Consider the following 20846-nt stretch of genomic DNA (forward strand, 5'->3'; position numbering starts at 1 on the left):
TACATTGGTAGGGATGGGAAGATGCGATCATCTTTATTTTGGGGAACTCCTCTTTTTTGCCATGGTTTCTGAAACCAAACATAAATAACATGGGACAGTCCACAAAATTCACATACGTGATGTGACAATAGAAAATCAGCCTGGAAAAGCTGAAGGCAAGAGAGACCTCTCTCCACATCACTATATTCAAACAAAAAACCATTGTCCTCCTCCTTCTAACACAATGTCTCCAAACCAAGGGACTTTCTCTCTATGCATTTCTGAGGCATTGTCATCTGAAATGAACCTGGACGTTCAGGTTTCTTTACCCAACATGCTCAACTAGAGACTACTTCCCTCTTCAGTACAGGGTCCCAGGGTCAAGAGGAAAAGGAATGGCATATGTGTTTACATTCACAGAGGCTCAAATATCTTACTGATTTGACATGCATATGGATTGCACATTACCTCAGATATACTTTTCTTTTACAGATATGAGTTTTTCAAACTCCTGTATTATTTGTAAGCTGATTTTTTTATAGGTTTTAGATACATGATATCAGCTAACTATAAGAGTATGACCCATTTTTTACTTATATGTCATTTAATAGATCGATGTGTCAGGTGAGTTCAGGGGAAAATATCCCTTGAAGTGTTACAAATATCTGATGGAATTTTGTTATGAGTTCACCGTGGCTGGAGGCACAGTCATTGCAGTCATATTTTGACACACAATACTCCCTGAAACCCTCTGTAAAAAGCTCCCATTAGAAAACCCTTTTTTTTTAATGCAATCTCAATGCTCAGTACCTTGCTGGTAACCAACTTAGAGACCTCTGGCTAGCAGGGCATGCTCATCACCAGCATCCTCTGTGTTACAGCCAGACTCTGTAAACTGTTTAGCACACCCCCAGAACTATCTGCCAGGAAAGTTGCCTATGGATGGCTTATCATGGCAGTAACTTATTTCTGCTACTATTGCCAACCTTTTGACTGGATCACCAAAAGCCTTTACATGCTTCCTGTTCCCCACTTCAACACAGTGGGAACATCTCAGCTTGGCAGAATGTACTAGTTTGAAAACTAGTAGGAGACACCAAGTCAGAATAAAAATTAAATAGGGAAATAAAAGGAGGGGGGAAAAAAAAAGTAAAGGCGGATAGCACTGGGTTAAACTGACAGAGTCAGGATACAACCTGGCACCCTGTTAGGCAGGGTGGTGGTAGCAGTCTGGTAGAATGGTAGCTGCAGTCCTCCTGAAGCGGTGATCCTGTAGAAAAAGGGTCTGCTCTTCCTCAGGTACAGTGGTCGCTGTGTAGCTCCTGTCCTCTGGAAATCCAGTGGAAAGGGTTGTCTCTGGTGTTCAGAGTCTCAGATTATATCCACGATGGGCTGCTTGGTTCCTCACTCTGGGTGGAGCATCTCACAATGGGGTAATGAGTCATGAGGCCAAGTGTTGATTAGGCTCATTAACAGAAGATAGTCCAGAGGGAGTTATCTCTGAGTCATGCGGCAGGACAATGATGGGCCATTAACAGAAAGATGGTCTGGGGGGAGGAGGCAAGGAAACATTGCCCCACCTGGTTTCAACAGCTCTTGAGGATGGTAATAGAATACACTGCAACCCAGGACACAGAAAGATAAGGATCTAAATACTGTGTGATAAAGTGCAATATCTACTTCCAGGAAGCAATGGCTTTGGGACAGAGCAGCTGGAAATGACAGTCATTATACCAGACTGTGCTTATTCTAATACCAGGGATATCAGACTGTGCTTATTCTAATAAATACTGGAAGGAAAACAACAGAGTGTTCTGCTCAAAAGTATGAGCCCAAAAATTACATGTACACAAAAAAAATTATTTGAACATTTAGAAATGGACACTTTTAGTGGTGGACTTGGCATTGCAAGGTAACATTGAACTTATGAACATTGATGATCTTAGATGTCTTTTCCAACCTAAGTAACCCTATAATTCTAAGGTCTCCACATTGCTTCTCTTGGTAGATTGTTCAGTCATCAACTTTGCTATGATGTTCTTGAGAGTTCTTAAGGAGGACAGTGCTAGAAAGATCTTTATCATCTTCTTTTTTATGAGTTTATTAAACTCTTCTCTCTAAAAAAGAATGACAATTGCCACTTCTGCCCTTTGAGTCTTACCATTCCCTATAATTCCCTTTATTATTTTAGGGGTTTTATTCATCCTTCAGATTCTTCTCTTCCTTCTTTTTGGTCCTATAAGCCATTGGTAGGTTTTTTGGTTTTGTTTTTTTTTTTTTCTGAAATCCTGATTCTTGTAGTCAAAGCCATAACTGTATGCTGTGAAAAAAATTTGTATAGTTGTTCTATTTTTACAATATGTCTTTAACCACCTCTGTTAATAAGTGGAAGAGCACTGGATTATGTGAGTCCTCATCTGAATCAAAATAACCATTTTTATTGCCTGTTGAATTCTTAACAATTTTGTGCATAACAAACCTACTAAATTACAATGTCTTCTTTTGATTTCCCCTACTTCTGGTTGTGGTATATGGATTTATACTCAAATTTCTGTCCAACTCATTTTATTAACAGTATTATTGTCATAGGTGTCCTCTTTCCTACAGGAGCTACAAGACAATGCAGTAAGTTTGTTGCTTTCTACAAATGTTTCCCATTTCACGTGGTTCAAAGTTTTCAGTGGTATCAATCTGCAAATTTTCCTATGCAAACATTAATCAGTTAAATGAACTGTGAATGGGAGGAACTATGTAAATCTGAATCTTCTCAGAGCTTTTTAGACATCCTACACTTCACTTAGGGGTGGGGAAGTTCATGCCTTCCTGGAGTGTTACATTTATACCAAACACATAATCCTTTCCTCATCTAAGATCCACCCTCTTGAAAGGGAATTGTTTTGTGTTCTAATTTCTCCTCAGCAAAACATTTTAAGAGCTCTCACAATGACTCTCAATAGACTTATTTACTTCTGACACAAGAGCTTGCAAACATACCATTTTCAACACACCTGCAGAACCTTTTTCTGCAAATTCCATTGTTAAAAGCAGACCTGACAGTGGTCAGCCTTGTGATGCTTTATGAAGGGCCTGAATTTGCAACTTAAACAAGACAAGTCTCAGTCAGAACGAGATAGGTATTTTGGATGTTCCCATTTCTATGTCTGTCCCATTTTATTTTGGGTTTCACGTGGGATATTTAAACACTATTAAGTAAAAACAGCAGGCTGGTTTGGATGCACATATAGGTTGGTTGGCTGATTGCTATTATTTCACCTCTTTTCCCTTCAGTTTCTGGGTGAACCAACATTTAGGGTCTAAGTATATCAGCTTTGCTAGAGATGCCTTTTACAGCCATCACGGGTATGAAAGGTAAAGGAAGGATCAGCAGTACTTCTCCATTCTAAAAGTTTTTCCACAATTGTTTCAGTTTCCCAGTCTGGAGCTCAAACACTTGTCAAGGAACCTAGACCTGAAATCAATTCTTCCTATAACCTGTGGAGACAGAAGACATCTGCTAAGACGGTGCCCTAACAGCCAGGCTGTGCTCTTTGCATTGAAGGTTCTCCATCCGTATTGAAGCAGTGTCACTACACAAAAAAAATCATGATTCATGGGTCCAGAGTGGTCTGGCTCCTGTATGAATATGAGGCACTATTTCTTTTTCCAAATGCCTTTTAGAAGAAATGGGCTGCAATCACACTGTGCAGGGGCATCTTGTCCTAGTGGCTGGCAAGTGTGCAGTTTGTTCTGCAAACAAGACCAACGGGGGATCAAAGTGAAGGGGAGTCTGGATTTAATTCATAACTTGATTAATAATTTCTGAATTATGATTAGCCATGGATTTGAACAAGTCACTGGGATATTTGGACTGGGGCAAACAGAGGTGCAACTGCAATTTCAGAAACAAAGTGAAGGATTTGTGTGTTTCAGTGCTCTAAGGATAATCAGCAGCTGAAAAGGCTATGTGCATTTTTTTTTTCATTTCCTCATTTTTGGATTCTGGTTGACCAAATTCTCACTTCAAGAAATAGGGCACAGGATTTGAACTGCTTTTTTGGGGGAATAGGTTGAATTTACGTGCCTAAATCCAGGAGAACAGCTCAGCAAGTTTCATGTCTCATATACCAGTGAATGTTAATAGGACAAGGCTCAAGATTAGAGAATACTTGACTGCATGCAGTAATCATAGCTGATAGCACTTCAGAGAATTGCAAGAAGGCAGCAAGTGTGACTCACAGCAGTGGGCCACAAGACAGGCTGAAAGATGTGAGAGGAAAGGCATTTTGGAATCACAGTCCTGTCACTTTGAATTTTGTTCTTTCCCTTCACTAAATTAGTATGAATGTTTCTCTTATGGTTTTTCTGACTCATTTTTTTCTTGTATGTTTTTATTTCAGATTTTATCAGTGTCATATTCAATCTTTCATGCTCCTTTTTTCTTTTTTCTAGTTTGCATTAATTTGTCTAGCAATATAATAACTAGTGGCATATGGGGTTTTTTCTTTCTTAGAAAGCTGTATAACAGGCCTCTAAATTTCCATTTTTAAAGCCTGCAATATTTCTAACAGCACTAACTATGACTCACCAGCAAAATGTCTTAGCAGCTCTGGAACACTGACAAGAGATCCACTTCCAAAGACTGGGTTATGGTTTAGGTCCACAAAATTTGCAGACTTTTAAAGCTCTGTGTTCAACATTTCATTCTTTTAGGAGGAAAATGAACAGATTTAGACTGTTCCTTGAACGAATTACAGTAATATATTGCTGTAAAGTGCAAAAGCACCACAAGCTTTTACAAGCACATTTGGTCTTGCCAACATTATTAAAATAGTATCATCCAATTAGACTGTGAGCATACAGCGTCTAGTAACAAAAATGAAAACAAAGCCCATCAGGAGTCTTACTGCACCAAAAGTCTAGCACTGAGTATAAATTACATCATCAATGTTAGCCTGTGACCCAGCATTCATACTGGCCCATTGGCATGTGTTATGTGAGTGAAGTGCTCCATCTGCTGTGTGCCCAGGTAGGCAAGGCAGGCACTTTGGGACATGTGTTCACATGCCACTCAGGGCTCCAGCACTCTTTATTAGCTGCATTTGCAAGCACAAAACCTGTGAGAGCTCAGAGTCACCTGGTGTTCAGCCAAAACAAAAACCAAAAACCAAAACAAAACAAAAACAACAACAAAAAAAGGAGGCACAGATGATAGGTTACTTGTCTTGTGTAGGCAGTTCCTACAATGCTTTGCAGTTAGCAAACAGGACACTTGAGAGCATCACCTACCTGTGTGACAGAGATATTTGAGCATTAACAATTGAAACATGATGTCAATGTGCTGTGATTTGAATGTGCTTAATTATTTTCCCACTAGATTCCATTGCATCATCCAGTACACTAGGTGTGCAACAACCCAAACTTCAATTAGTACTTGAGCTCCACAGAAAATCAGGAGGCTGTATCCCCAAAATTTCTTTATTTATTTACTTTTATAGTTATTTTCATTTAGATCTAACATATATTTCAAGGTAAATTACTTGTCTTGGTTTATCCTGAGAATCTTTTCTACATTAGCAATTTCTGAACTAAAACTTCCTTTGTCACAGCTGGTTCTGCTATATATTCCCCTTTGGGCTAGCCTTGGTAAACATGCAAACACACTAATTTGGTCTAGATAGAAAGAGATGCTTTCATCTTTGCAGTACAAACTGTTTTTCCCATTTGAAGAAACCCCAAACTACTATCCTTCCAAATAAATATATAACTGCAGTACCAAACACTTAAGCAAATTGTTGCTTCCATTGAAGTTAAAACTGTTAAAATGATAGTATTTCATACTGGAAATAAAAGATGCATTTTGTGTTTTGTGGTCATATTGAGGCTTGGGAAATATGACCTACTTAATAAGGCTAGAACAGGCAAACACCAGCTGGTTATTCCAGATTTCTAAGGGGGTTTTTTGTTAAATACTAGGTGGTTCCTAAAACGTGCTGAGCAAGTAGTTGACACTGCTGAAAGCTCACTTTTCTAGCTTATGAGAAAGAATTGTGTCTTTGAAAATAATTGTATTTTTTTCATGTGCCTAGATAAAATAGAGTTTATGTTTGGAAAGTCCTTGCTGTGGTTATGCCTACGTTTCTTGCCTAGTTTTAAACTAAAGAGGGAGAGACTTAGATTAGATGTTAGCAAGAAATTATTTACTCAGAGGGTGGTGAAGCTGGAACTGGAATAAGTTGCCCAAAGAGGCTGTGGATGCCCCATCCTTGGAAATATTCAAGGACAGGTTGGATGGAACTGTGCGTAACTCAGTCCAGTGGGGGTGGCATCCCTGTCCTCGATGGGTGCGGGGAAAGGGCAGGGGGTCGAAGTAGGGTGAGGGGCACGGGGCTGTAACAGGGAGGAATGGTTGGAATAGATGAACTTTAAGGTTCCTTCTAACTCAAGCCATTCCAGGATTCCACGGTTCTGGGATTTCCCTTTGGGTTTTTTGTTTTCCCTTTGATTTTCCTTTCCACACAAAAAAAATCTCTAATAAGTCATCTGTCTTTTGGGAACTTAGAGGGATCAGAAATGCACTGGATGTCAGATAATATCCAAGCAAGAAGGCCTGCTTACAAGTCAGAGTTTGGTACAGCTCTCCAGTGACTTGAAAAAAGTGGATTAAGTAGAACTGATCTAGTGCCCCAAGGGTTCTTGCTGGGCTGTCACAGTATTGACATGAGAGGTTCAAGGCTACCTGTGTAACATAAACAACGCAATCTGAGGGCTGAGGATAGAGGAGCTAGCCAAGTTTTGGACGTGTCTTTGACAAGGAACATGGTTGCAAAGAGCAGTGATGGGTACTCCCCTTAGAGACCCCTTAGGTGTCCGTGGTATCAAGTGTTCTACTCATGTTTGATACACAGTAAATCAGATATAGGGAGAAGGAAATACAGAATGGCCTGGCTGGAAATCTAGGACTCTCACTCTTCTCCCACACCACAGATTGCACTTCATCCCTTCTCCCCCTCATCCAGACGTTACCAGCTTCCAACAGGCTTGAACTCCTCTCTTGTACATCTGTACATCCCAAGAGCCTGCAAGCTGTCACTTCCAAATGGTTTAGCAGGATAACCAGCAGGCTTCTTCATCACCACCAGAGAGTTCGTGTGGGTAGCCAGCTGGTCTGTCTTCCTAGTTAGGCTTCAGAAAAGGGTGGGAATTTCAGAAATGCTTAGCAACACAGGAAATATTTGTACATTATTTGTCCATTCTAAAAGTGATACGTCCTTTTTGATTCGGTAGCAAGATCAAAATGGCTCTATTGATTCTTGATACTGGCAAATAAATTGTTCTGGGGCTAAATAAGACCCAGTAGATATCACAATATAGTGTGATGTCACAGTGAAACAACTTGTTGGAAATTACTCAGAGCTTTTCTTGGAAAGCAGTAGTTCAAACCTGAAGGAAACAAGGGCTACATCTTAGCCCAGAAACACAGATTTTAATAATTTGACTAAAAGACTCCTGGATCACTGTGATCTACTCAGTAAATCTGTAACAGCCCAGGACTACCAGACATGATGAGTTTGCTGTTTTTTGAACTCCTAAATTATTTAGAGAGCAAGAATTGAAGTCTAGATCTCAGACCACAGGTGTTATTAATCTCATATTTTTATAAACTACATGGTTTTCTTGAAGGTACTTCTCCTAAATTAGCATGACCCAGCAGGCATTCTTCTTGTCTCCCCATAAATTTTTGGCTTGAATCAAATTCCTACTTGGAGGAAAATATTTTTTAAAAAACAAACACTACAAATAAGATAGTGGTAATTAAGAGGAATTAAATAAATAAAATGCAAGCCATCAGGCACCAAAGTGTCTGTATACTGTATACTGTTATGCCTGTCTTGCAGGGAGAACAGTTGTGAGCTGATTGTTATGAAGACATAAATTTTTCATGAAACAAAGATTTGTAGGAAAAATAATTGTCCACTAATTCAGCTGGGGGGAAGGAGGGGCAGGGGTGTGGAACAAAATAAGGCAAAGAAGTGCTTGGATATGCAAGCTTTCTTTCAGATTCGAACATCTTTTCTCTGTTTCAGTAGAATTTTGTCATATCCAGTAAGCATCCCTAGGGAGAGCCTGGGGCAAAAATCTAGACCCACAATCCCCACACTGCATTGCCTGAAGTTAATTGGGTTTGATCATAGCACTATTAAAGTCAAACCACCACATAATGCATGAATGGAACTCATTCTCACCTTGTAAGATGGTGGTACAGCTGTATCCTTCACTTTACAGTAGAGATTTCAGTCCTTTCTGGATCTTTAAGCTTCAGATAAAATTTTCAGCTGGCTAAGGCTCACACAACGCCACATGCTTCAGAGAGAGGGAAGTCTGGACACTGAAAGCCATGGATCCACACTGGAGGGAAGGTGCTCCACCACACATCTGACAAACTGCATTTTTAATATTGATTCACTTTATGCTGAAGAAATTCAGAAGTCTTGCATAATCAGAGTGACTGGGAATGTGTATACTGTAACTGAGACAGCACACAACTCGATGGAAGTTTGTATTGTTGGTGCTATTTGTCTACTTTGGAAGGGGTGAAATGTAGAGAGAGTACAAGTATGATATGAAAAAACTGCTTAACTGTCAGAAGAAAGCTTCTGAAGAACAGTGACCCTAATTCAATTTAAGGTTAAAACACCTAAGGTTATGTTTCCACATTTAGAGATCCATGTGCTATTCAAGTGCCTAAATTCATATCATGATCTGCAGATAAAAAAGATCAACAGTATTTAACAGTTATTGGGGAGAAATTTAGTTGACCAGCTACTAAGAATCTTATCTTGAGATGAGATCCTACACAATGAGTTCAGGAAAATATGGGGTTTGCTGATAGTGATAAAAAGCTGCTCCCTGCTTACGTAATACCTCCAGGAACCAGGACCTCACAGCAGTACAAATCCAATAGCTATCAATACTCCCGAGAAAATACAAAGTGTGCTCTTTGTGTCTTCCTTCCTCACAAAAGTGCCGTGACAGGAACAGAAAAGATACACAATCTTTGCTACAGGCATCTGAAAAGTTGGCAATATTCCCAGAAAACAGGGGTACTCTGGGCAGAGACAGCATTGCATGACCATTTGTGCCACGGAGCAGAGGGTCCCAAGGGATGCTCTTGAGGCAAGAGGCTCTGCACAGCCTTGAAGGCCAGCCCCTATCTGAAGTAACATAAGGCATTGAGCCTGCTACACATCCCACAGAAATCAATGATAATCCTTTCAATTTCATGGGTTTGATATGCCATTGCTGTCACTGCCCTGTTCCTACACACTTCATCCTGCCTTCTCCCTGCCTCAGCTGCATCCACCCACTGATGCCTCCCAGGAAAAACAAGGTTGCATGAATTTGCAGGCTCAAGTTTTGTGCGAGGAACTTAGATATTTAATATGCAGCTTGCAGTCATTTCTCCCAGCTTCAATAGCCATCTGGAGAAAAGTTTTGAAGCTCACTGACATGCTGGAGAAGTGGACCTGATTGAGAAATGATGTTCAACAGCTGCCAGAGGGGAGGGGGATTGGAGCTGAAAGTTTTCACCAATGACTCTGGCATTGCCCCACAGTGCTACTAGCAAGTAAATATATGTTTGTAAATATCAGAACCTACTGATCGTGCCCAGTTTGCATTTCATAAATCAAAATGTATCAGCTGTTTCTTAAAATTTTATTTTCAGTCTTCTTTTGGTCACAATTTGGCCTAAGGACTACATCTGTTATGAATTCCTTGTAACAGGACCTTGCCATTTGGACTACAGTTGTCATCAAAATATTCTAGCGTGCTCACACAGGCTGAGAGAAATATATTTTTAAAAATATTCTATCACTCAAAAATTAGTTTAAAAAATCAGTATTGCTTACTGAGTTGAAAAATAGTCTGTATTGAAATTCAGTTTCTGCCTTGCTCTGATTGGAAATGTCTATGTGTCTGAGTATATATATATAAACATAAGCACAGCCACACAATAGCAGGGATATGTACAGATAGTAAATAAACCCGTGTAATGTAGTTTTCCAAAACGCAATTTCTCCTCAATTTTAATATTGCATAGCAGCTTGAAGACAACCCCAAGTGTTTGTTTTGACACATTATTTTCTCAAATCTGATTCTTATTTATATTTTGAAATCAAGGCTTGCTTTTATCAAGCTGTATGCTCAGTGCAACAAAAGGTGGCAATTCAGGTGCAAGGTTCTGGAGAAAGACTTGCATTTCAACACTGAAAGGTCCCACCTCCCCTCTGAACACCCCTGTGCCTTTCCCAGCCCTACACCAGGGCATGTTTATATCAATCTGCCCAGACTGTTGAGAATAGTGGCCCACCAAGGCCGGCACGTCAGGAAGAGCTCCACTTCCAGGAGCTGCAGCTGAGGTCTGCTTCAGATGAGGAGTTGCAGGAGGGACAGGGAAGCTGTATGAAATGGAGGTGGTTCATCACTACTGAGTATCTAATGGATTTCAGGAGGGCTGTCCTTGTGGAAAATTAATAACCAAGGTTGTCATTAGATCAAAGGAGAGAATTAAAGCCAAACAGGGATGGTTGTGACATTATTGTCTAACAGACCACAGGCCAAAGCCACCCATTGTGCTGTCCCCATTGGCTGTGATCATACTGAAACAAACTTGGGAGCTGTGGTCCATGTGGAATGTGGGAGTGAGGCCATTGTTTTGCCTCTGTATAGCTGGGCAAGTACACTGCTGTCCAGCTTTCTTATGATTCCTCTCACCTCAACGTGAGTTCTTCCTGAGTATTTGTGCTACAAGTGATCCAAAAAGCCCATGAGCTTTCTCAGTCTCCTTCTTCCTATCCCCTATGTCTGACCCCCCTGGGGAAAGGCAGGGTGTGAGATGCTGTGTGGGAGTTTGGCTGCCATGCAGGGCCAATCCACCACACACCAGAGTGGAGGGTCCAGAAGTTTGATTGACTGCTCCCTAGACAACAATAGGATTTCAGGTGTCACCACTCCTGCTCCAAGTATAAACAAGCAAGTCAGCCAGCAAATATTAGCTTTTGCTTTTCTAAGTGCCTCTTCAGCACAGTGTCACTTCTCTCCTATTCATCTGCGGAGACCCATAATGAAGTGTCAAGGCAAACACAGCATGATGTGGAGAAGGGCTGAGAACCAACATCTGCCCAAGCCCTGCTCTTCAGCTGCTTACCACAATACCTGTGCAGAATAAGGAGTATGAGCTCAGACTGGCAGCAAATGAAAAGGGGACAGGAATTTGCCTATTCATTTTTCTTCAGATAATAGATGCCCCTACCAGTGAGAGCAGTGGAATAGGACAGCATCCTCCCATTGCTCCAGGGGTATGTTTACACTGCCAGGTAGCTCTGTCATGTCTGTGCTATCTCTTCACAAACTAGTTCAGGTACTAGTTCAGAGTTCTTGAGCTGTGACTACAAGGCTAGCAGGATAGATTAGCCCCATGGAGCTCTTTGGTGTGCCTAGGCTTACTTGCAAATTACAACATCTTTGCCCCTGCCCTTATTGCGTAATTTTTTAAAGGCTTCATGCTATCAGTGCTTTTCACAGGAAAGTCAGGCCCCACAAAAGCACAAGTGAGAAGGAAAAGACAAGAAGATCTAGGCCCCAGGACACTTTCTAGTAAGTGATATCAGAAATACTTTTCTGAGGAAACATATTTGCATTTCAAAACTCCATGGCAGAAGAGACCTGTTTGTCTCTTCTAGTCCCCATTGACTCTACTAACCATTCCACAACATTTTTCATACTTTGACAGCTTTGACATCTTTGCTGCTGTCATATGCGGGTACGCACAGTAGTCCATAGATCATAATCTCCCTTTATCCGAGGAATCATGTCATTGCCAGGGACAGGGGCAGGGAGTTTTTCCAAAAAGGGGTTCCTTCCAGTCAGGGTAGCATGGCCCCAGTTCCAAGCCAGAGGGGTGGGTGTAGCATGGCAGAGGGAGAGGTGGGGTATTGCCTATTACCAGGGGTTTGCACAGTGAATAATAATGTTCCTTTCCTTGTGCACTCTATCATCAGTATTGTTGCTGTTACTATTCCTTTTCTTATCTCATTGCTGTTTCCAGTAAACTGTTCTTATCTCAACTCATGATCGGTGCCTTATTTGTCTCCAATTCTGCTTTCCATCCCGCTGCAGGGGAGGGGGAGAGGAAGGCAGGAGGAGCAAGAGAGCAGCGTGTGGTTTGGAGAGTTTCAGTGGGGGCAATGAATTGGGAAGCACCATTCTCAAGCCACAACACCTTTCTAAATGAGAAAGAAGTAGGCATAGAAAGAAATGACAGCCACCTCAGGAATACTCATCTGAGACATGGAAAGCCCAATTACACAGTTGTCCTCTGTTGCCATCTTCAGCTCCTCAGCTGTGTCAGCACTTTCCCTTGGTTTACACTGAGGTTCAAACATGTTCGGTCCTTTCCTGTCTTCACTGAAACATTTTACTGCCTGCAAGCAGTCCCTGCTCATGATATTCAAACAATTGATTTTTCTTGGTTTCTCACCTGCCCAGTGAAAAATTAACATTTTGGTACAAGCTATTTTTGTTACAACTCCCAGAGGAGGAATTAGGTAGGTACAACTTCAGGGCTTCCATTTAGGTGTACCAGGCTCAAGTCTGAGTCATGTGGGAGTCAGACAGCCCAGGCATCCTGGTGCTGTTCTATTAGATGTCTATCCTAGCACTTCACAGTGCATATCACCACAACTGCAGGATTCCTGTACAATTTGAGTTTTTAAAAGAATAAAATCCTGATCAAGTGTTTCTCCTGTGCACTTCCACCTTTCTGGCCTTTAATAACTCTTGGTAGCTGGAAATTGATTTGGAAAACCCAACAGCAGATAAAATTGCTTAGTTGGATGAATGGTCAATTTCGGCTTCCATTTTTTGATCAAGTTCTCATTTATCCTCATAGTCTCTGAAGTTACTGATTCTTTGAACCTGACTGCTATTCCACATAAGTAGTGTTTTATGTATAATCAACTTCTTTATTATATGACAACCAGTAACATCTGAAAGCTTTAAACATATTCTAACATTTTAATGATAGCAAGGAAAGATTTATGGGCAGAGTAAATATCTTTTATTGGCCCGATGATGTAGCTGGAAAAATGCAGACTTACTTTTGGGCACCCAAACCTTTTTCTGAATTTGAAACAGAAGCTACAAAATTGTGGCTTGATGGTTGCCATTTCTTTTTGTTCTGAAGCAGATCATGGGTGTCTGAAGTCTTGACTGGTTTCCCAGCAGTGCAAATAGACAAAGCATTAAGTCCCTGCAAACCTTAATTTGGTTATACCCTTAGATCATCATGGATACATTACACAACTATTTTAGAATATTATCAGATTCATTGTAGATGGAAAGAGTCATATACTTGATGATCTTGCCCTTGAATTGTCATATTATGTTGTGTTGTTTTTGAGTAGTACCTTACCTCAAAAGTCTTTCTAACCAGCCTTTGTAGATACATAATAATTGATGTTATTTTCTAAGTTGTATTTCTTTTTTTAAACCCATAAAAAATGTTTACTTGCTTTTAGGTCTCCTCCGTGAAATTTTCTCCTTAAAGGGAAGGAAAATGCACCATCTGTGGCATAATTTGTAGCTGCTTATTTGAGGCAGACTGTTCAGAAGGAAGTAAATCTTTCCACATTTTCGAAGGCTTGCGAGGGAAGGAATTTATCCACATTTAGCAGACACTGGGGTAAGTACATTCTTCTGGAAGCCGCAGGTTTGGGGGGCAATAAATCCTTCCATTGCTATTAGACAGGAGGCAATAAATCCTTTGATCTCTACCACACTCAATGATTTTACTCCACTCAGAATGTACATTTCATTGAGGTACTGTCTTCATTTTCCCATTTTCCTGGTATTAATTTATCCTCTTCTTCTAGGTTACTACCCCTATTTTTAATTAATTGGTTGTATTTCTCAACTGTTCACTCTAAGGGCATGGCATTCAGTTACATTATCTGTTAAGAGAGAAAATACTTTTTTTTTACTTTCCTTTCATCATCTGGGCAAGAGACTCTGAAGTTGTACCTGTGTATTCCCTCTCTTAAGAGTAACAAAGTATTTTCTCTTTTAGATAAGCAGGTGCCCTTAAGCTTTTTGAAAGAATTTTTCTCTTGAAGAGCTTTTTTACACTTTTGGCCAATTTCACATCGGACATTTTCTCTTACATCTAGCTACAAGCATCACTAGGCTTAGTGTTGGCCTGAGAAACACTAGAAATCTAATATTTTAGGTGGAAAATCTGGAGGAAAAGGTTTTCTATATTAATTCAGCACTATTTTTATCTGCAGCTTGGATTATGATGCCAGTAAATAAATGTAAATGAAGAATTTTAGCAGCACAGCATGCCTCAAATGCTGAGAAGTTACATTATTTTTCTCATTTTCCAACTGCCTTTGGTATTTATATTAAAAATGAAAGCATTTAAGTCCATTTAAAACAAAAGCATCCCACTCCAACATATCCTTTAAAACTCCATCTACTGAGAGGCCAGATGGAGAATTTTAAAATGAAACCTGCATCTTCCAGCATACGAGCCGAGAAGGCACCCGGAGGTTTTGAGCCTAAGTTTATTTCTGTCAAACAGTGACACCCGGTGGTCAGTCAGACCAAGGCATTGCGCCTTACAGCCCCAGCCCCAGCGCCTGCTTCTGCCCTTGAGAGACGGGGCAGAAAGCAGGAGGGTTTCCGGCAGCCAGACGCCTAATTAGCAATGACGGGGACTGAGTAGCAAATGAAACAAGCACATGGTCGGATATATAAAGCGTGAATACACTGAAAAATCTATCTTCCATCTTTTTTCTTCTGGTGTTTAATAGCATCATATTAGGCTAGAGAGGCTTATCTGTTCCCCTAAGGATAAGAAATATTTTAAATTTTGCTTATAAATATGTCAAGTATTCCCTTCTGTCACTGCATTCTTGTACAGCTGGTAAGCTGGGGACAGTTTCCAAAAACTGCACTACAGGGTGAAACTGTGTTGTCAGACTTTATAAACCATCTGGAACAGCAAGCTGCTTTTCATGCCCTGAAATTCCCAAGCCCTGCTTTTTCACACCACATGTAAAATTGATATCTTCCTATAAAAGTATAAGACTTAACCTATGAAATTATAATAAGAAGTTCCAGACTTTTAATTAAGTTTCTGATCTTATTACCGAGGTGGAAGGCGTGTTTCACACATGAATTATCGGACCAAATGTCTTGCAGCAGCCGTAGCAATACCTCAGCAGTGCCAGTCTCCAGCTCCCCAGGGCTCTTCTCTGCCCATCAGTGCCCTGACACATGGCACTAGCAAACATCAGTTCTACAAATTCAACTTAGGGTCCAGTTTACCATCTTGTCTAGGAAAAAAAACCTGAGAACGAGACAGAGACCTTCCATGACCTTTGCGAGGGAATTTTCTCTAAGCAGCTTGGAGTAGGTAAGATTCTTTCATCCAATACATCCATCACTCCTTTATGAAGGGTGCTCCAGATTAGGAGTTGGGTCGTTGATGACAAAAGTGCCTTTCAAGTACAGCCAAAGGGGACTAGTGAGAGGTGGGAGCAGGACTGGTGAGGTTTTGCATGAGGTCTGCTCACACAGCCAGTGGATTGTTCACTGAAAAATAGACTCTTCCCTGATTCATTCATTCTTCTACAAAGCCCTGTTTTTATTCCATGTGCAAAAAAATAACATTGGGAAGATCCTGTTTTCTGGTTTCATCAATGAGGAGAGCTAACATTCTGTTAACTCTGCTTTACACTATAAACTCTGCCCTTTCCTTCTTTTACATCCCTAAATGAATGGAAAGACCAAGTCTGGTTATAAAACTTCTTTGCTATTGTGAAAGATCTACCATTTTCTCTTATTGATTCTTTTCTGATTATCTCAATCAAAGCTGTGAAATCGAATTAAAGATGAGAGGCTAGCTGAAATATATGTGTGTGTGTGTGTGTGTGTGTGTGTGTATCTAACAGGAAATTTCTGATTTTCCTTGTAGTCAGGATTCTGAAACATACTGTTATATTCAAAAGAAACTCAAATATGCTATTATGATAAATGCATCGTAAGACACTCAGCTAGCCATAAATCGTTCATAATGATGCCAGGTATTTAAAAAAATGCACTAGGGTATATTACCGTGTCCCACAGCCGTAGGGAGGATGAGAGAAGATCCACCAGGCAGGAATTGCAGCAAGATTGATTTATTTAATTATTTTACAAACTCTTTTATAGACTTTTTTCTTCATAGTCTAATAGGACAAAGGATCAGTCACCCCTTGGGGTGATTGGCTAAAATCCTAAAACATCCATTGTCAAAATATTTTTCTACTGTACTATAAACAAGACTTTTCAAGGCTGCAGGTGTTTGGTTGTTTACATAGCTCTGCTACTTCTTCTGTGAGAGAGAAAAGTCTCTCACAGGCTTAGAAAATAGCAAGAAAATCCTTGCTAGCAGCATTTTTGTATCTACAGCCAGACAATGCCATGTTATTGTAACAAAGATATGCGTTCTTATAGTGTCTGAATGGATTTTACTGATTTAGACAACTTTCATGCAAGGCAAAATCAATATTAAGAGTGTTTTCTTTAAACTTTAGGAAAGGAGGAGAGCCATTTGACATTAGTACTGTTCGAAAATATTTTCTTTAAGTCTTTCTGACCTGCATACATTAAAATCATGTTAAAGCAATTACAAATCCAGATACTCAAAACTGTCAGTCCACACTTGAACTTAGTTCCTGAGGAAATAATTTGCTGCATGACATCACCAGGGCAAATGAGGTAGCTTCTAAAATGACTTTCAAATAAAATGCAGGAGCTGATTGAACTGGTGCTCTGAGGTCCAAATTTCCCTCCAAAGTAAAACACCAAGTCAATAAGAGGCTCGTTATATCTGCAACCAGAAGAAAAGGAATGCTGATGTATATTAGTTTGGCTGTGCAAAACCACTGTGGTCTTGATTTTATGATAGTAACACTTCTGCATGGAAATGCACTGCTTTCAGAGAAAACTAGAATAAATATGTCTTATTCATTCTTGGTTTACCCTTTTTTCTGTTCTTTGCTACTCTTCAGTATCCTTTCCTTCTTTTTTTCTCCCCTTTTTTTTTGCTACCAGATTCCAAATCTGTTTGTCCCTTTAGTCTCTATACTGTAAATCTGTCTTACCTCAGTTTCTGTCTCTCCTTCTTCTATCCTCTCTTCAGTCCTTCCCCCTTGTATATCTTGTTACACCTCTCTTCCCAGCACTAATTAATGCTTCATCCTTCTTTCATTTTTTTTTCTAAATCCTATCAGGCTACTAGCTATTCAGTTATTTTGAATGTCCATTATAGCCTGAGAGTTTCTAAACTTTAATTAGTAGTTTTTTAAATGCCCTTAGTATAACATTTTTGTCTTTACTTCTTTCCCAGCAGCTGAAGAAGGAAAGGTTCTTGCACACAGACTGAGTGCCTATTCAGTCAGGTCTGAAAGAAGAGCATAAAAAAGATGGAAACATCTACAGTTACCAGAAATTTTTTAAGTCCTCATATGTGAGTGTGCTTGAAAATATGGCTGTTCCAACCAGGTTCATTTTTATTTTTCTTCATTAATTTTCTGCCCTTTGTCTTCATTTCTATTGTCATTTGGCATTAATTAGTTAGCTGAAATGTTTTGTGTAATTGGACTAAGCAACCAGATTGATAATAAGACAGAGCCCTAAAGGTCCCAAATTCTGTAGCCTCAAAATACTTGCAAATTTTCCTTGTCAACAAATGCTGCCCCTGGCAGACAAAATTCATTTTGTGCTCCATTAGGCTTTGCTGTCCTCAGTTTTCTCTATCATGCCTGCCCCTATCTTTCCTTAGCTGCCTTCTACAGGAGCTTCTGTCGCACTTAGCATCAAAAATGCAGTTCTTCAGAAAAACCTGTCAACGCAAGAATTTAAATCTGAAAAATTTACACAGTAATACCAGCTTGGGGCAATGTACCCTGTACATAAAGAGACCTTTTTATCTTTGGATGTTGGTCCTTGTGACCAATTACCAAACCCATCTTTCCAACTTATTTTTATCATGACATGATAACATAGTGGCTGTCACAAAGACCTGTAACATTTCCAGCGTTAATTCTGCTGATGCACAATTGTGCTTTAACATGCAACTCGAAAATTCCTAAAATATGCCGAAAAAAACCCACATATTTTGCTGTAATTCCAATGGAACATGCCTCCCTTGGATCTTTTTTTTTTTTTAAACCAAAAAAAAAATTAAATAGAATGAAATATTTGTAAAGAGAGGCTAGGAATTTCATGTGCATGTTTCACTGTCTTAAAATGTCAAATAATTTAAATTGCATCATTGTGCAAACCAAGCATTCTACTGAGCTTACTGCATGTTTATTTTTTTTCATGATGGTGCAGCCATCTTACCTCCGTGATGATTTTAAACAAGGGGTTAGAAAAAGAACGGCTCTAGGGGTAATATGAGAATGCCAGCGTTCAATAACTTTGTCCCAATTCCAAGACAGGAGACAAGGGAAAGCCAGATAAACCTTTCGGACTGGACAAAGGGATAGATATAAATACAGATATAGATCTAGAAATAGATTATAGAGATATAAATATAGGTATAAAAGACACTATACAGTGTAGAAAGGTAGAAAGGCAGCAAAGAAAATGGCTAATGAATGTTTATTCACTGTTTATAATATCAAAAATTTGCTGAGTACTTATTCATTGATTCTTTTTGGAACTAGGAACTACGAAATTGAATTAGCAAGTAACACATTTTTTAAAATAAGCAATTTTAATCTGCAGTTTGGCAGATGCTCATTACCAAATAAATGTTATTTTTATGCTAAAAGTATAAATGGATGTTAAGAGCAAAGAGACTAAACCATGGAAGTAGAGCCTACCTGGGTTGCAGCATTTCATCCAAAAACCTGGCATCTTGGAGTGAGCATAAAGGGAAGCGTTTCCTTCTGTTTACAATGTTCTTGCAGGTTTTTCCCTAAGGTCCTGCTCTTGGCTAGAGACAGGATACTAGGCCTCAGTACTTGCTAGATGCAATGTGTCCTTCCCACTTCTGGCCATCACTCTGAGTTCAGTACAGCTGTTCTTGCATCAGTATTTTATCAGTACAGGTCTTGTTTTGTCACTAAGCATTTGAAATCTGTTGCTTTCTAAAAACACAGTATTTTAAACGCATTTCAAAAATATAGGAGAGAACACTATGCATGACTGTTGAACAAGGTCAGTGTCAAATCAGCAAAGAGTTTCCCAAATCCAGACAAGAAATGCCTGAGCAGGATACCTTTCTTATACTTTATACAACTTAAACCAGAGGGATGTTATACCAGCAGATTGAGACTGAGCAACCACGATGTCCCTAGGCCAGCCAGAACTGCAGACCTGCCCCATCAGTTGCCCAGTGAATTCAGATCAATGGTGTGAGTGAAATATTCAGCTTATTCCACACAAGTCAACTTCTCTGTCTCCAAAGGAATTCTATGGAAGTGCTGATGGACTCAGCAAAAGTGGCAGGTGGCTTGTATTCCTGGGTCATGTGAAAGACCCAGCTCATTCTGAGGAGGCACCTAGTCCTGCTAAACAACTGGAGAGGGCCCTCAGACTTTATAGTGGGTGGTACAGGATTTCCAAAAATTCAGCTCTTGAGAGCTGCACTTTAAGAGGAGTTTCCTTACTATGGCAGACATGACCTAGGATGCTACAGGGGCCAATGTTCCCTAAATGGAGTGAAGAGCTCTCTCACATCTGAGAAAGCTGTATCAGTTTTCACAGCCACAGCGCATTAAAATCCAAAAACACATAGTACACCAAAAAGCAAAGATTTCAGTGAATAGGCATAATGGCTCTGTTTGTTCCTGCTTTGCTGTTCTGCACACCCTGCAGGAGAAATATCTGCAGAAAAGAATGAAAAATACATACGCTGTAGCTTGTTTCTACATGGGGAATTATCTCCATTCTCTTAAACTGAAGACTGTGTGTAAGTAGCGTCTTGGACTAGCATATATCTTGATGAAAACACACTGATCCGCTCTGAGGAGGTACAGAGACAGTTTGGTGAAGATCTGTGAGTGTTTCTGGCGTCAGCTAACAAGGTCTCACTTTTTCTGTTTGAAGGCAGAGCTGAGAACAGCTAGGGATGGTCTATGATATTCTGGCATAGACTTGTTGCTGTGATAAAGACTGAAAATATCACAAAATATAGATCTCAGGTATCACAATATATGCATACAATGTGTCATTCAAAAAGAGAGAAATATAGGTAGAACCAATTTGATCAATTTTCTGCTCTTGTAGTTTGCTGCTACTTGATGATCACCTTTAAAGCAAAAATTCTTTAACAAAAACCCTTTCAAACTCAGGTGGGGTTTTCTATCATAGGCTAAGCCCACTACTTTGTCATATCAATTCCTACATTTGAAGAATCCTCTTGAATAAATTTCAAGAACATTTTCTCTATTCCATTCACTCTCGGTTTCTCAATTTAGGTGACTGTTCTCTCACAGAGGTTAAGGGAAATTGTTAGCAGGGAGAAAAATTGTGATGTGATTTCACTTCAACACATGGACTCAAAGCAGATTTCAATGGCTGCTGGTTCCAATTTAACTTCCAGCCATCCCATTCCCCGGAGGAAAACTTTAAGGCATATGTAACTCCTTTTATACGGCATCTCTTACAAATTTTCTTCCTTCCATAACCAAAATAACTACTTTAGCCTGATGTTCTCATTTTCTACCTTTATAAAGTACAATTCTTCTCAACTTTCATTACAAATGAGTAACAAAAAAAAAAAAAAAGAAAGAAATAATAAAGGATATGAT

At 39.7% G+C, this 20846-nt stretch overlaps 1 long non-coding RNA gene across 4 annotated transcripts in view; it reads left to right on the top strand.

Annotated features, from left to right (window-relative positions):
- LOC104691869 overlaps window positions 1-20846 on the top strand; it is a 109718-nt gene that overhangs the window by 42335 nt on the left and 46537 nt on the right. For 3 of the 4 annotated variants that reach the window (XR_005604301.1, XR_752287.4, XR_752286.4), the window contains exons 2-3: window positions 13557-13720; window positions 17435-17551. This is a non-coding gene — a long non-coding RNA (uncharacterized LOC104691869). The remainder of the gene's footprint in view (window positions 1-13556; window positions 13721-17434; window positions 17552-20846) is intronic. The other variant, XR_002047520.3, reaches the window with a different exon arrangement.

This window comes from Corvus cornix, chromosome 3 (assembly GCF_000738735.6).
Source record: "Corvus cornix cornix isolate S_Up_H32 chromosome 3, ASM73873v5, whole genome shotgun sequence".
Lineage (NCBI taxonomy): Eukaryota > Metazoa > Chordata > Aves > Passeriformes > Corvidae > Corvus > Corvus cornix.